We start from the raw sequence: 15,435 nt of genomic DNA, 5'->3' as shown, positions 1-15,435 counted from the left end.
CTGGATATGATGGTAGACCAAGAGGTCTGGATACTCGGCCCATTGATCTCCTGTGGGTATATCTACACTGCAGCTTGGAGCATCCTTCCCAGCTCCAGTAGGAAGACATGATTTGTCTCTGTTCATATTAGTGTGCTAAACATACCCGTGTGGCCGGAGATAGCAGCAGCATCAACTCAGGCTGTACGGTCAAGTATGTACCCAAAGAATTTGGGCAGGTTTGTACACAGGTGACTAGCCCAAGCCACCACCATTGCTACCTCCAGCTACTCACCGATTTTTAGTCTGCTTGCTCCAGCAGAGTTAACGCATGTCTGCTTACCCACAGCTGGGACGCACGCTCCACACTGCAGGGTAGATGTAGCCTTAATGTCTTTGGGCAGCGTCAAGATACAGACTGTGTTCCAGGGAGTGTTCCAGACTGTGTTCCAGGGAGGATGGGGCTAGGCTGTTCTCGGTGGTGGCAGATGACAGAACAAGGCGCAACGGTGTCAAGTTGCAGGGGGGGAAGTCTAGGTTGGACATTAGGAAAACGTTTTTTACTAGGAGGGTGGTGAAGCACTGGAATGGGTTACCTAGGGAGGTGGTGTAATCTCCATCCTTAGAGGTTTTTAAGATGAGGCTTGACAAAGCCCTGGTTGGGATGATATAGCTGAGGTTAGTCCTGCTTTGAGCAGGGGGTTGGACTAGATGACCTCCTGAGGTCCCTTCCAAGTCTAATATTCTATGATTCTATGATTCTAATTCTTTCCACCTTTCCTCACAGGACAGGTTTCCTAAACCTTGTATCACCTTTGTTGCTCTCTGCTGAACTATCTCTTCAATTTGTCCATATTTTTATTATTGTTTGATTCCTAAAACTGGATGCAATCCTGCAGCTGAGGCCCCACCGGTGCTAATCACAGCAGAAAAATTACCTCCCGTATCTGACATACAGCACAATACCTGAACTGCCATGTACCCAGTCGAAATGGGGATGGTTGAAATCCCCCATTTTTATTGGGTTTTCTGGTTTTTTAGCTTCTCTAATCTCCCTGAGTGTTTCACAATCACCATCACAAACCTGGTCAGCTGGATGGTAGTATATTCCTTCTCCTATATTCTCATTATTCAAGCGTGGAATCTTGCATGAACTCTATCTCCAGAGAGAGTCTGTGGTACAGTTTGATTAATTTAAGATTTGTACTCCATTTGACTCTTTCACATATAGTGCTATACACCCATCCCTGCCACCTGCTTGGTCTTTCCTATATATTCTTTGCCCTCTTATTACTGTGACCATTGATTATCATTGCCCCACCAAATTTCTGTGACACCTATTATATTGTCTCCAAAACCAGAACTAAACAACAAAAATAAGGTGAGACCAGATAAAACAAAATGAATCTGTTTTATATCGTATTTCACAGGTTGTTGTTGTTATTGCTTTTTTAAAAAGAAATATTTTTCTCAATAGAACCCATGGCAGACCCAGAACGGGGAAATCAAACATCCATCATGGGATTCATCCTCCTGGGCTTTGCGAATTTCCATGAACTGCAAATTCTTCTCTTCCTGCTGTTTCTAGTGATATACATTGTGACCATGGCTGGGAACACGGCCATCGTGGTGCTAGTTGTGGCTGATCAGCACCTTCACACTCCCATGTACTTCTTCCTGGGGAACCTGTCCTGCTTGGAGACCTGCTACACCTCCGCCATCCTGCCCCGGATGCTGGCCAGTCTCCTGAGTGGGGACAAGACCATTTCATTCGTTGGTTGCCTCATACAATTTTATATGTTTAGTTCTCTGTTAGGTACAGAGTGTTGTCTCTTATCAGCGATGTCTTATGATCGGTATTTAGCCATATGCAAACCACTGCATTACGCAGCCCGTATGAATAGTGGCTTTTCCCTCCAGCTAGCGGTTGGATCTTGGCTCAGTGGCTTTGCAGGCAGCGCCATCACAGCATGTGGGGTGTCACAACTGTGGGCCCAATGAAATTGACCATTTCTTTTGTGATTACAGCCCGTTGATAAAACTGTCCTGCAGTGACACCAGTCGGATGGTTCTTGTGGTCTTCCTCAGCTGCTGCATATTTATTCTTCCCCCTTTTCTCTTAACCCTCACATCTTACATGTGTATCATCAGAGCCATCCTGAGAATCCCTTCTAGCACTGGGAGGCAAAAGGCCTTTTCTACCTGCTCCTCATCGTGGTGACAGTTTTCTACGGGACCCTGATCATTGTCTACATGCTCCCGGTCACGGCTGTGCTGCGCAACCTGAACAAAGTGTTCTCTGTCTTCTACACCGTGCTGACACCCATGGTTAATCCCCTCATCTACAGCCTGAGAAACAAGGAGGTGAAGGAGGCCCTGAGAAAAGCTCTAAGTAAGACTGTGACTTTCATGAGCATTTGCGAACGATTTTGTGGGCATTTACTGTAAGTTGCAATAACATGTGTAGAATGGGAGCTCATCATATGGTGCAATGAGGCAAACCACAGCGCGTGTGGGCAGTATTAAAATAGTACAGCTGTTCTAGCACCTACAGTGAGACCGGTGCTTGTACCATGGCCACTATCTCTGCTCCACCCCTCCTCCTGGGGCCCTGCCCACTCTCCAGCCCTGTTCCACTCCAGGACACACTCCAGCTTAACCCCTTCCCCCGAGGTCCCTTCACCCACAACTCCTGCCTCTTGGGGGTGCAAGGGACTGTGACCCTTCAAGTAGTGCCCAGGCAGGGAATCGGGGTGCTGGGAGCAGCGTTAGAGACAGCAGGGCTTGTGCCCACCCAGCTGGGCAGAGGCTGGTCTGGGGAGCTTCTGAATCCAGGACTTTTGCTCTCTATCAGATTTGTGAATTGAGGTATCATTAAACAGTTACCACCAGTACTCACTGAGGACACAAGCTGATGGAGAGCTTTCCCAACCATCTTTTTCTGTTCTTCAAACAACCACCCAACCTCACCAGGCTCATCATCAGACACAAGCTGGCCACAGACCGGCACCCACCAACTCAAAGTGGCACCAGCCCCTCGCCTAAGAACAGATGCAAAAACTGCAGACCTATCTCCGCTGCTATGATGGTCAGTAGCCCCACAACACACCTGTCAGGATCCATGAGTCCTACACGTCTCTATCACAGCATGTGCTGTACCTCATCTGGTAGCAAGTCTCAGAGCAAGTCTAACAGGTCATGAAATAGCCTGGAGAGAAGGAAGCGTCTCGTAAGCTGTAGTCTACTGCTTAGGGCATTCGGAGTGTGGGAGAGCGCAGTTCAATTTCCTCCTTTTCCTGAGAAGAAGGAATTGAACATGTTTTTTCTACCTTTTAACCACATGATCTAACCACGAGGCGGAAGGTAGGATTGAAGAATCCTATTTTTATTAATAAAAGAGACAGTAAACCTGAATGTCATTGTACACACACAAAGTGACATAAATATTTCAGTGTGTGACAATAGAAATGTACAGCGAGGCAAAGTAAGAAAAATGCAGCTTGAGACTTTATTAGTGTTTGATGTGAGGATATTTACCTTGTGTATTTGAACAATGTGATGTTGTCAATTTGTGGTTTAAAGGTTATAAAGCTTTAACTTTTTTAAACGAACACCTACTCTCATGAAAGAATGATTGTGACCCACTCTGTTGTCTCACCCCCCATCATTTCCCACAGCTGTGAACATTTAAATTGATAAAAATCAGAAAAATACTAACACATACAACTAATAACTTTGCACAACTGTTAATGTTGAAATGATAAAATCAGGGAAAAGGCTGACAAGTCAGGACTGATATTATGAGTCAAAATGTTTAAAAACTAAAAATTGAATTCTGCCAAGTCTCACTGAAAGATCTCCTAGTACGGCACACTTCCATCTCGGCCATTGAAGCTGTTCCACTCTGTATGAACAATGGCCAGGTCTGTCACTTCTGAGGTGGAAGAGACCTGTCCAAATCCATTCTCCTCATTTCAACCACAGGAGGGAATTTAACCGGGGTCTCCCACAGCCCAGCTGGGTGCCCAAACTGCTGATCTAAATTGTATAAGGGAAGAAGCTGCCATCTCTTCCATTTCCCCACCATTCCCTCGGGCCATTTTGTGTAGAGTGATGTGTGTTCAGAGCCTGCCTGTGGATAAGGCTGTGCCGGTGAGATAGGCGGGGCAATGCTTATCTTCACAGGTTTATTGATTGCGCTGAGGCTTAGCTGTCCTGAGGATTTAGCCACCAAGGGAATATTTACAGTCAGATCTAAAGCCAGGTTTTTAAAGGCACGGATTTCAAGGGGTGTTAGACACTTTGCTGCTTTTGTAAACCCCACAGCTCAGGGGCAGAACCAGGAGGAGAACCCAAGTCTCCTGACTGCCAGCGCTGTGCCTGATCCACTAGAACACATTGCTGTCAGACGGGTGCGGGGCACAGAGCTGCTAACGGGTAAGAATGTGCTGTAGATATTCCCCAGGAATGGGGGTTGCTGGTAACTCTGAAATGTTCCTAACTCTGAACAGAACATTCGGGCACAGCACCCTGCGGTCAGTGTCTTCCAGCTGGGGCTGGAGAGATCTCTGCAAAGGTGGCACCCGGCAGCACTGCCTGGTTTGCGAGCAGCTCCCTGCACAATTCCTGTTTCTTGCCTTTGGGCTGAACTGGGGGGAAGGGGACCTGCCCTGCACGGATGGCACTACATGCCCCAGCCCTCATTAGCCTCTCCCCAGGGCTCGCCCTGCTCTGTGCACTGCAGAGGCAGCATGTGGCAGTGCCCCTCCCTCCCCTGCCCCTTGCACTCCCAGAGGTGCTGGCAGGATCCCGGAGTGAAGCCACGGGCAAAGCTTGGGCCTCATCGGTGCACAGGCTGTGACCCTTTAAAACACCTCCAGAGCGCAGCTGACTCCCACTGCAGCTCCAGGCCAGGCTTTGGCTGCAACCTTCAGCTTGCAGCATGAGCTGGCTGGCAGCTTTCTTCCTGGGCTTCTAGGGGAGGGGGGCTGGGGTGTGTGTGAAAACAGCTTCCCCCTCCAAGTGGGGATGCTTTCTTTCTTTCTTTCCTCCCTCTCCCCCTCCCCCGGCTTCTGCCTGATCGCTGGCAGTATTTCTGGTTTCACAGGGTGTTTGGGTGACCAGTTGGTTGGTAACTCTGGTGTTCGTATCTTTGAGGTTCTGCTGTGGTCTCAACATAACTCGCCTTCGAATTTCTAAAGAGTCTCCCAGTCAGAGGGGGATGTTCCATGCAGCTGTCAGTACAGGCACAAGATAGCAAGAGAGAGACACACACACTGTGCTCTCTCTCATGGAAGCCTTTGTTTGTCCTTCGCTAGTTTTTTTTTTCTTTTCCTTTAATCCACTATAAGAGTCTGCTCAACTGAAAACGACACCTCTCTTTGGCCCTGGCTTTAGAGCAGAGTAACTGATTTGACTTTAACGGAGTTGTTCCTGATTTACACCAGGGTGAGGGAGAGAAGAATCAGCCCCTATGAACTGCAGCGGAGTTAATCTTGATTGACACTGGGGTGAGGGACAGGACAGTTTGATGTGTTGACCTCAAAGAGGGTTAGCTGGATGAGCTGGTGGATCAGGTAATGATCAGAGACCTAGATTCTATTCCCAGATCATCGTTAGTAAACCTTGGGCTAGACACTTAATCTGCCCTGTGTAATCCCACTGTAGTAAGAAGTGAGAGATTGAGGCCTGCAACCTAGCAGAACAGGCTAAGACATGAAGTGTAAGTGGAAAAAGCCATGACCAGGAGCCAGGCTGTGAACTTACGACCTCACTGAAACTGGCACAGAGAAAAAGCTGATACTGCAAACACGCATATTTCCCAAATAGTACTAATATCAAAATATTACTCAAATATCTATAGCAGGTGCAGAGAGTACCAAGACAGCCTAACACCAAAGAGATAGCAAGGGCCATCAGACCCCCTGAAATGACACTTGGATGGATAGAAATGTCTGATACGATGACCAATAGAGTTGTTTTCCCGAACCATCCAGTGCAAGGCGAGGGGTGGTATCAGACTGCATCAAGATGGTGGCAACTACCTATGTCGAAGGGGCAGAATGAAACTGTCTGTAGCAGTGTATGAAAGAGGGAGTCAGAGGGAACGATGTCGTCCGGCCTAGAGGATAATGGAAAGTCCTGCTGTTAAGTTGTGCCGTGTCCATGGTAACGGAGCACTCGTATTTGAAGTGTACTCGTAGATACTCTATAGGTTGCTTCTCATTGTGCTTCAACTGCAATAAACCTGGCCCAGGTGCCTTCCTTGCTCAGCTAATCCGTGGTCGTGTCGATTCATCCGATCGTGAGTGCCATCTCCATTACCTGCGCAGAGCTGGGACAGCATCTACAGGGGGACGCACACATGCAGCCTACACTGACAACTAACAACGCACAACACCCACCTCTGTAAAATGGGGTAATAACACTCTGCTGTACAGGGCTGGTGTGCAGATAACAATCCATTTAAGACTGTGAGGAATTCAGACTTTGGCTTCCCTAACTGGCATGTGGGCTAATGGAGCAGTCTATTTCCATGGTGCAACGGAGGGGTGGAGAATTGCCCGTTGCTCTGTGTGGTGCAGGTTACACAGCCATAGAAGGCGTAATTTAGCTCTTCCCTTACTGCATGGGAGGAGGTTCAGATCCAGTCACAGATCTGCAGCTGACATAAATTAGCCTTGCTCCATTGACGTCAGCATTGGTATGTGGATTTACACCAGGTGAGGATCTGGCCCATTGACTCAAAAGGAAGGAGACTGATGTACACCGGCGGGGGATCTGGACTATTGAATTACATGGAGCTATACCCCTTTGCAGCCACTGGGGCCTGGCTTCAATGCAGTTACACTGATTTACATGCACTGGTCACCTGGTCCTACCTATTACAGACTCTACCGGACTTGATTAGTAAATGGGACCAGTTCAGAGGCGTGCTCAGGGAGAGTCTCTATTTTATCTCCTGGCCTCATCCCCGACAGCTGAATTGGTGTGGTGAGATGAATACACCAGCACATGACACGAATCACTATCTGCTCTAGACAGCTATTGTTAGTGCACGACCTTGAGCAAAGCTAGCATGAGTGTGTCTAACTAGGCCAGGAGGCGTGCTTCCAGTTGCAGTGTGGACAGGGGCAGAAGCCCATTTCCTATTACGGCCAACTGGATATCCCCACCTTACAAATTCAACGTCGTACCCAGTCGTGGTAAACATGAATCCCACAGGGTGGGTCCTTAACCCTGTTCAGTGTCTGAGTCACAGAAGATTTAAGTTTCTGAGAGCTACCAACTAGTGGTAATCTTCTGGCAACGCTCCTACTAATGCAACCCAATATGCCATTAGCCTTCTTGGCAACAAGGGGACACTGTTGACTAATATGCAGCTTCTTGTTCACTGTAACTCACAGGTCTTTTTATGGAGAACTGCTGCCTAGCCAGTCAGTTCCCGGTCTGTAGCAGTGCATGGGATTCTTCCATCCTAAGTGTCATCTGCAATCCTTTCCATCCTCCAGACCATAAATCATTTCTGTCCTTGTCCACTATAAAGAGCCCAATATGAAATATCTCTTCTCCAGGTAGGTACGTATAGACTGTAATCAAGTCACCTCTTAACATTTTCTGTGTTAAAATTAATAGATTGAGCTCCTTCAGTCCATAACTGTAAGGCATGTTTTCTAATCCTTGCATGATTCTCATGTCTCTTCTCAGAACCCTCTGCAATTTATCAACGTCCTTCTTGAACTGTGGACATCAGAACTGGACACAGTATTGCAGCATCCCTCGCACCAGTGCCAAATACAGAGGTAAATAACCGCCCAACTAGTACTTGAGATTCCCATGTTTATGCATCCATTAACCAGCTGATTATGCACCACGGAAACCACACCTGCTGAATTTAAAAGCTGGTTGAAATTTTTTTTTCTTCACAAAAATCCCCCACAACACCTTTCATTTTGATCCGACTGAAAATGTTTTCCAACTTTTCAATTTGCCAAGATTTTTGAAAAATTACATTTTCTTTTTGACCAGAAACTAAACTATTTTTAAAAGATTTTTAAATTCCCATTGAACCAAAAGCATCATTTTTCCCTAGCTCAGTCATGATATTATACACTATGATGATGACTAGTGTTAGCAGGATTAATTATTATATACATGGAAATAAAGAATGTCATTCTGGGGTGATATTAATAGAAGTGTCAGTTGTAAGACACCGGAGGTAATTGTCTTATCTGAGGTAATTGACCTGTCTGCTCAGCACTGGTGTGACCTCAGCTGAAGTCATGTGTCAGTTCTGGGTGTCATGTCTTAAGAAAGACGTGGGCAAATTCTAGAGTCCACAGGAAAACAACACCAATGATAAAAGGTTAGAAAACATGATCTCTGAGAAAAGGTTAACAAATCTGGACAGGTTTAGTCTTGAGAAAAGACAACTGAAGGGGGACCTGCTGATAGCCTTGAAACGTATTAAGGACTATTATAAAGAAGACACTGATCAATTGTTTTCCATGTGCACAGAAGATAGGACAAGAAGTGATTGCTTAATTTGTAGCAAGGGAGATTTAAATTAGGCAACACTTTCTAACTCTGACAATAGTGAAGCTCTGGAATAAGCTTCCAAGGGAAGCTCTGGAGGTTCGTAAGAACATTGTTGAAGGTTTTTGAGAACACGTTAGAGAAACACCTATCAGGGATGGTCTAGGTTTACTTGGTCCTACCTCAGCACAGATGGCTAGACTTGATTACTTCTCAAAGTCCCTTCAAGCCCTGTATTTCTGAGATTCTATGCTAATTAATCATAAATGTAATACTAAAGTTATTAATAACAACAGTGTTTTTCAATTGCAGCCAAGTAGCATGGCAGGTTTGCATTACAATCAGAACTGGTAGAAAAACTATCTTAGGAAATTTCAACTTCTGACTGGAAAAGCAAAAGCTGATTTTTTTTCTTTCATTTTTGGCAGTCAGAAACCAATATATACAAAAATAAAAATTGTCCACAAACTACAAGAAAGCCAATATTTTCAGATTTCAGGTTTTCTGTTTTATGAAGAAAAAACGAAAGTGTTCAAAGAAAGAATACAACTTCTTTTAAAATGTTCCTCTCCTCCCAAATCCAATTTTCCATTAAAAAATGTTTAGGTGTAAAAATGTCCGAAATGGCAGACTCCACCTTTCCAATTTGACAATACATTTCTTCTTTCTGTAGATATTTTATTATTCCTGTCATTATTTAGATTGTAACCTCTTCAGGGGAAGGATTTTCTCTTATTCTCGATTGGTAACGTGGCTAGCAAGGTATTGGTGTAATGTAACAATAATAATAGTAATAATAATCCTCACTCCGGTGGTATATTCCATAATTAGACTTAAGCAAACCAGCAACAAATGTGTGTTCTGGTACCTCTATATTAGCTTCCATAGAGTCACAGGCAGTCCGCTTAGACACTCCATGCTATATTATCAGTCCGACAAACTAGACTTCTGTGCTAAAAGGTTACTAAAACCAAAATTCACCACACATTAGGTTCTTCCAGCCCCAGGGTGCCAGTCAATGGATGCTCAGGACCTTACACCAAAGATAATGTTATAGTCAATCCTTATTTATTAACTCAGAAAAAGAAAGGCGAGTTACTAAAAGGCAAAAGCACAGAAAATACATTACAGGTGAATCAAAGTATGTAGTCCAAAATAATATCAGGGATGTTAAATCTGCTAGTTTTCTATAAGTCTCTCTGCGTTGCCCAAATAGTTCTTGGGGATCTGAGTCCTTTTATTCAAAATTTCCTCTGTCAGAATTCACCAGTCAAGAGAAGGTGGCCAGGGGACTTTGTTCTCCCTTTTTATAACGTGATCCTTTTTGCTGGAAAAATCCTTGCTGTAACATTGGGTCAAGCAGTTCCATGGCATAGGTGCTTTGCCATCAGTTCTTTATATGAACAGCAAATTCTAGTTTGCACTGTCTGCATACATGCCATTTGAGGTGTGTTCGGGAATGATGTGCAGTGCCTCTAGTTTACAGTTCCTTTGTTATCCCTGAAGCGCAAACCCATGGGCCTTTCTCAGACTCCCCTGATGCTGAGTTCCAAACATATAGCAAAGTTTCATATCTCCACACACAACACTGATACACACATTAGAACAAGATAATAATACTCAGCAGATTACAACCTTTCCAATGATAGCTCACGAGGCATATTGTACAAGGTTTATCACCATTTTGTGACAGTGGTGACCATATTAGTGTAGATGGTCAGCTTCCCCATTAGACAGCATCACACTTGGCTCCCAGCTTCACTCTTGCTTTTTTCCAAAGCTCTTGACTTCTGACTCCAACTCTTACCTTTCTCTTCAGTTCCTGGCCTGACTGCCATTGCTCCAGCCACTAGGCCTGACCCTCCATATCTTGGTTTCTGACACTGGCCCAGTATATCTTGGCTCAGATAGTAAGCTATGGAGTTGGCCTATGTGAGGATATTAGACAGAGTCAACATTTTGTTTGAAATAAGTGCTACTCCTTCTTCCTTTGAAATCATTGGTAAAACTCACAGTGACTTGAATGGTCGCTTGATAGCGTTCAAATTAATCAGCAAAAGTAAAGTTGAAAGAAAGAAAGAAAGAAAGAAAGAAAGAATCAATCTTAGTTTCTGTTTTGTGAAACAGCAGTGAAGATAGGAATTCAAATACTGAAATCAGACAGAATTCATATCTCCTCATACTTAGATTTTTTTTTTCATATGGTACTTTCTGAATTTCATTACTTAGGTTTGCAGCTGAACAACCTGGGAGTTCCAGGGTAAATCCCTACAGTAATTTTGATTTGACAAGACATAATGCACAGAACTTTGCCCTGAACTCAAAGTGATGTTAATCTCAAAAAATACTGCAGGCTTGGACTCCATTTCTGGTTTTCAGCATTTCATGACCAAATCAAAAGGGAAAAGATTTGTAGTTGTTTATTCTACTAAGTTTATTGCATCTTAAAATGTAGAGAAAATGGGCATAGTTCTCTATTTATTTACACAAGCTTTAGAACAGTGTAAATGCATTTATGTCAACAGAGTGACTCCAGTTTTACATCAGGCTGAATGAGAGGGGTATTAGGCCCATTGACTCTAATAGAGTTACTCTTGATTTACGTGGAGGTGAGTGAGAGAGGAAATGGGCCCATTGACTCCCGTGGCAGTACTCCTGATTTACATCAGGACGAGTGAGAGGAGAATCAGACCCATTGATCTGAATGTGGCTACTAGTGATTTACACCTGCGTGAGTGAATGTTCCTTATTTACACAAATATGAGTGAAATTTGAATCAAGACTGCTTGCTTTATTGAGCTGTGTTACAAGACACAGCATAGGAGTATTGTACTTAGATGACTCAGTTGTCATACTTTGTTGTCTTAAATATGTTTTATGGCCAGTGTTCTTGAAAGTTATAGGAACAAGGAAATTGCCATAAAGGAGCATCCTGTCTCCAGTGGTGGCCATTATCAGCTGTTTCAAAGACAGAAGAATTGTATGATAAACCATGGACAAAATTTATTCCTAACTCAGAAAGGCAGCAGCCAACTCATATCCCGAAGAATGAAGTCCTTATAAATATCAAAGCCATTATTTGATACTGAAGATATATTTAACTAAATAATATCCAGAGGCAATGAATTCTACAGGCCAGCTAGTCATGTAAGTGGGAAGAGAGACAGCCATAAAGCCATAGACAGGCACACAGAAAAAAAGAAAAATTGATAGACAGACCGATAAATACTGTGGATCCCAAGGATATATTTGTTCATACCTGAAAAACTGCTCCCAATAATACATAACTATTTGGCAAGCATTTGTTGTTGTGTTGCACATTACCGTGACCCACTGGATTTCATCTCTATGTTCAAGGACAATGTTCATTTTTTCAAACATTTCTTGCCCAGTGACCTTCTCAAAGCGTCTTTCATGTCTTTGTTCCTAAGGCTGTAGATGAAGGGATTCAACATGGGAATGAAAAGGGTATAAAACACAGACACTGCTTTTCCTTGGTACAGAGAAGATAGCTAAGTGGGCTGGGCACACATGAAATCAATGATCCCATCAAATAAAGTCACAGCCACCATGTGGGAGGTGCAGATGGAGAAGGCTCTGTGTCTGCCCTCGGCAGAGCAAATCCTGAGGATGGTGGAGATGATATAGATGTAGGAGATGAGCACAATCAGGGAAGTATCGCTATGATGAGTCCGCATAGGGTAAACATCACAAGATTATTGACATGCGTGTCACTGCAGGAGAGACTAAGCAAGGGAGGGCCATCACAGAAGAAATGATCAATCTCATTAGAGCCACGGTAGTTCAGGGTAAAAGTGAAGCCTGGTTGCACCTTGGAATTCACACAGCCACAGATTTATGACCCTGCCACCAGCTGAACGCAAACCCACTTGGACATGGTGATGGGATACCAGAGCGGGTCGCAGATGGCGGTGTAGCAATCATAGGCCATCGCTGTCAGGAGGAACCCTTCGGTGATGAGGAAGAGAATGAAGAAGAAGAATTGGGTGGCACACCCGTTGTAGGAAATGGCTTTGTTCCCTGCTAGGAAGCTCACCATGGCTCTTGTGGTGATGGTGAAGGAGTAGCAGAGATCTAAGAGTGACTGGTTCATGAGGAAGAAGTACATGGGGGTGTGGAAGTGAGAGTTGGTTCTAATGAGGAGGACCAGGACGATGTTCCCCATCATAGTTACTATGTAAATCACCAGGAATATCACAAAGGGGATCATCTGAGGAGCTGGACCATTTCCAAAACCCAGCAAGATGAATTCTGTGAGTGCTGTGCGGTTCCCCAATCTCACTGGATCCATGGCTATTAAATCCTTGGGAAAAGGAGTGAGATACAAATTAAAGAAAGGGCAAATGAAGAAGATGTAAACGAAGGGCTTAGTGAAAAAAAAAAGGATGGTGATGGGGAAAATACATTGGTCTGAGGGCTTGGCAGATCAATGTTATTTTCCAGCTCTGCCACAGACTCTCTGTGAGGCATTGGCCCAATCTCTTGGGCTAGGTTTTCCAAAGCAGCCAAAGAGCATTGTGTGCTCAACTCACATTCAATGTCAGTAGGATTTGATCACCTCAGATGAGATTTATAAAAGTGTTTATGGGCCTAGTAGAATTTTCAAAAGCTCCTAGGTACCAAAATCGCATTGATTTCAAGGTCAGAAGGAGCCATTCTGATGAATACCTTTTATCCTAAATACTGAAATACACTAAACTGATCATAAATATCTTTAAAAATTTGGGGTCTATCCCTTGAGCATTTGCGAAAATTTTCAGCTTTGCTATTTCTGCCTCTCAGTTCCCCTTTCTGAAAATGAAGATAACATTATTTCCCAATCTCAGATAATAAATTCATTAATATTTTAAAATATTTTGGCAGTGCTCAAATGCTATCCTTACAAGGGATACAAAAAGTATCTTGTGAGTGATTTTCAAAAACAGCCACCCAACTCCCATTGACTTTCTATAATATTTGGGTGCTTAATTCACTAAAGTTCTATTGAAAAGCTCACCCTAGACAGATTGAATCTGATGGCAAAGGTGCCTTTGACTTCACTGTAAGAAGATCAGGCTCTTGTAATCCACATGAAACAAATTGCTAATACAATCTGAGCTGCTCTTTTGGAAGGCATATTTTCAAGAGTAGCAGCCAAAGTAACCAACTTTTCCTTTCACTTGCAACACAAAACACAGCTACTCAGCCAAATTGGACAATTGCAGAATCTATCCTCCCTTGTGTGAAACCATTGATTTATAAAAACGTGCCAGAACTGGGACTTTGACATCAGCTATTCCATTCCCTGTCAGTCTAAGAATTAACATATTTGACTTAATTATTGGACTGGAGCTAGGTTAACACAGTACCTGTGCTAGAAAAGGGGAGCAAAGAGGATGCGGCGAATTATAGAGCAACTTCAATACCTGGAAAGATACTCAAACAAATTACTAAACAATTAATTTGTAAGCATCTAGAGAGTAATAGGGTACTAAGCAGTGATCAATTTGTAATGCAGGAGATGCCGGGGCTAAGGTCCAGCAAGCCCGGCACAAATTAAGCACTGGTTAGAAGGAATAGTAAGCATGGATTTGTCAAGAGTAAATGCTACCAAACCAACCTACTTTCATAGAATCATAGAAGATGAGGGTTGTAAGGGACCCAAGGAGGTCATCTAGTCCAACTCCCTGCTCAAAACAGGGCCAACTCCGACTAAATCATCCCAGTCAGGGCTTTTTCAAGCCACCCCTTAAAAATCTCTAAGGATGGAGATTCCACCACCTCCCCAGAGAACCCATTCCAGTACTTCACCACCCTCCTTCATCACCCTCCTCCTTCACCACTTGAAAAAGATTTTCCTAATATCCAACCTAGACCTCCCTCACTTCAACCTGAGACCCTTCCTCTTTGTTCAGTCTTCTGCAACCCTGAGAACAGCCTAGCTTCATCTTTCCTGGAACCCCGCTTCAAGTAGTTGAAGGCTGCGATAAAATCCCCCCTCACTCTTCTCTTCTGCAGACTAAACAAACCCAGTTCCCTCAGCCTCTCCTCAGAAGTCATGTGTCTCAGCCCTCTAATCATTTTTGTTGCCCTCTGCTGGACTCTCTCCAATTTGTCTACATACTTCCTGTAGTGGGGGACTCAAACCTGGATACAATACTCCAAATGTGGCCTCATAGAGCGGAATAATCACATTGACAGAAGACTTTGAGGCTTCTCCTCTGTTAAAGTACATTACACCTTATTAATTTAACTGGAGTATAGACACACTTCCCTCCAAACACAGCATTGGATTGGTTTGTAATAAAAGTAAATAAGTTTATTAAACAAAGCACTTTGTTAAGTGATACCAAGTAGAAGGAATACAGGCAAACATGGGTACAAACAAACAAAAGTAAACTACATGTGCTAATAGCTAAGATCGAATTTAATATGTTACAGCCTTTGTACAAGGTAGGTTCCTCTCCAATATGCCTTTCCCAGCAACGGCTAATTAGCATTCAGTCAGGATTCCCACAGGTTCCAAGGCATTGGTTTTCCTTGTCTCCTGTCTTTATAGTTCAGGAAATACATTCTTCTGAAACATATCCCCCGATAGAGTCCCTTTTCCCTGCTGTCTGTCTGGGATAGCCTCTGTGCTGCCTTCTGCCCTACTGGTGATTGGTACAATGCGAATGATTTCTTCCTGCAACCTTTGATACAAATGAATAGTTCATTGAATTTGGCCACACCTTTTTCCTTTATTTGCAGAAAACCTGGTTAACGACTCACCCTGACATGCCGTTTTTAAACTTCTTTTAGTCAGACTTAAAAGCATAATATCAGTGAGTATCCATAATTCCACATGCAGCATTATCACATGCATTTCTTAATGATATTATTGACTAGCGTGTTATCAATTATTAAATGATACCTCACAGG

The 15,435-nt window shown here is 43.7% G+C and overlaps 2 pseudogenes; one reads left to right on the top strand and one right to left on the bottom strand.

Annotated features, from left to right (window-relative positions):
* The first annotated feature begins 1,461 nt into the window (after window positions 1-1,461).
* LOC137151404 (olfactory receptor 6N1-like) lies at window positions 1,462-9,977 on the top strand (annotated as a pseudogene).
* A 1,902-nt stretch (window positions 9,978-11,879) lies between these two features.
* LOC137151372 (olfactory receptor 9S13-like) lies at window positions 11,880-12,826 on the bottom strand (annotated as a pseudogene).
* Between the last annotated feature and the right edge of the window lie 2,609 nt (window positions 12,827-15,435).

This window comes from Emydura macquarii, unplaced genomic scaffold (assembly GCF_026122565.2).
Source record: "Emydura macquarii macquarii isolate MOO-44397 ecotype Brisbane River unplaced genomic scaffold, CSIRO-AGI_Emac_v2 contig_205, whole genome shotgun sequence".
Taxonomy (NCBI): domain Eukaryota; kingdom Metazoa; phylum Chordata; order Testudines; family Chelidae; genus Emydura; species Emydura macquarii.
This window is presented reverse-complemented; position numbering and strand designations above follow the sequence as displayed.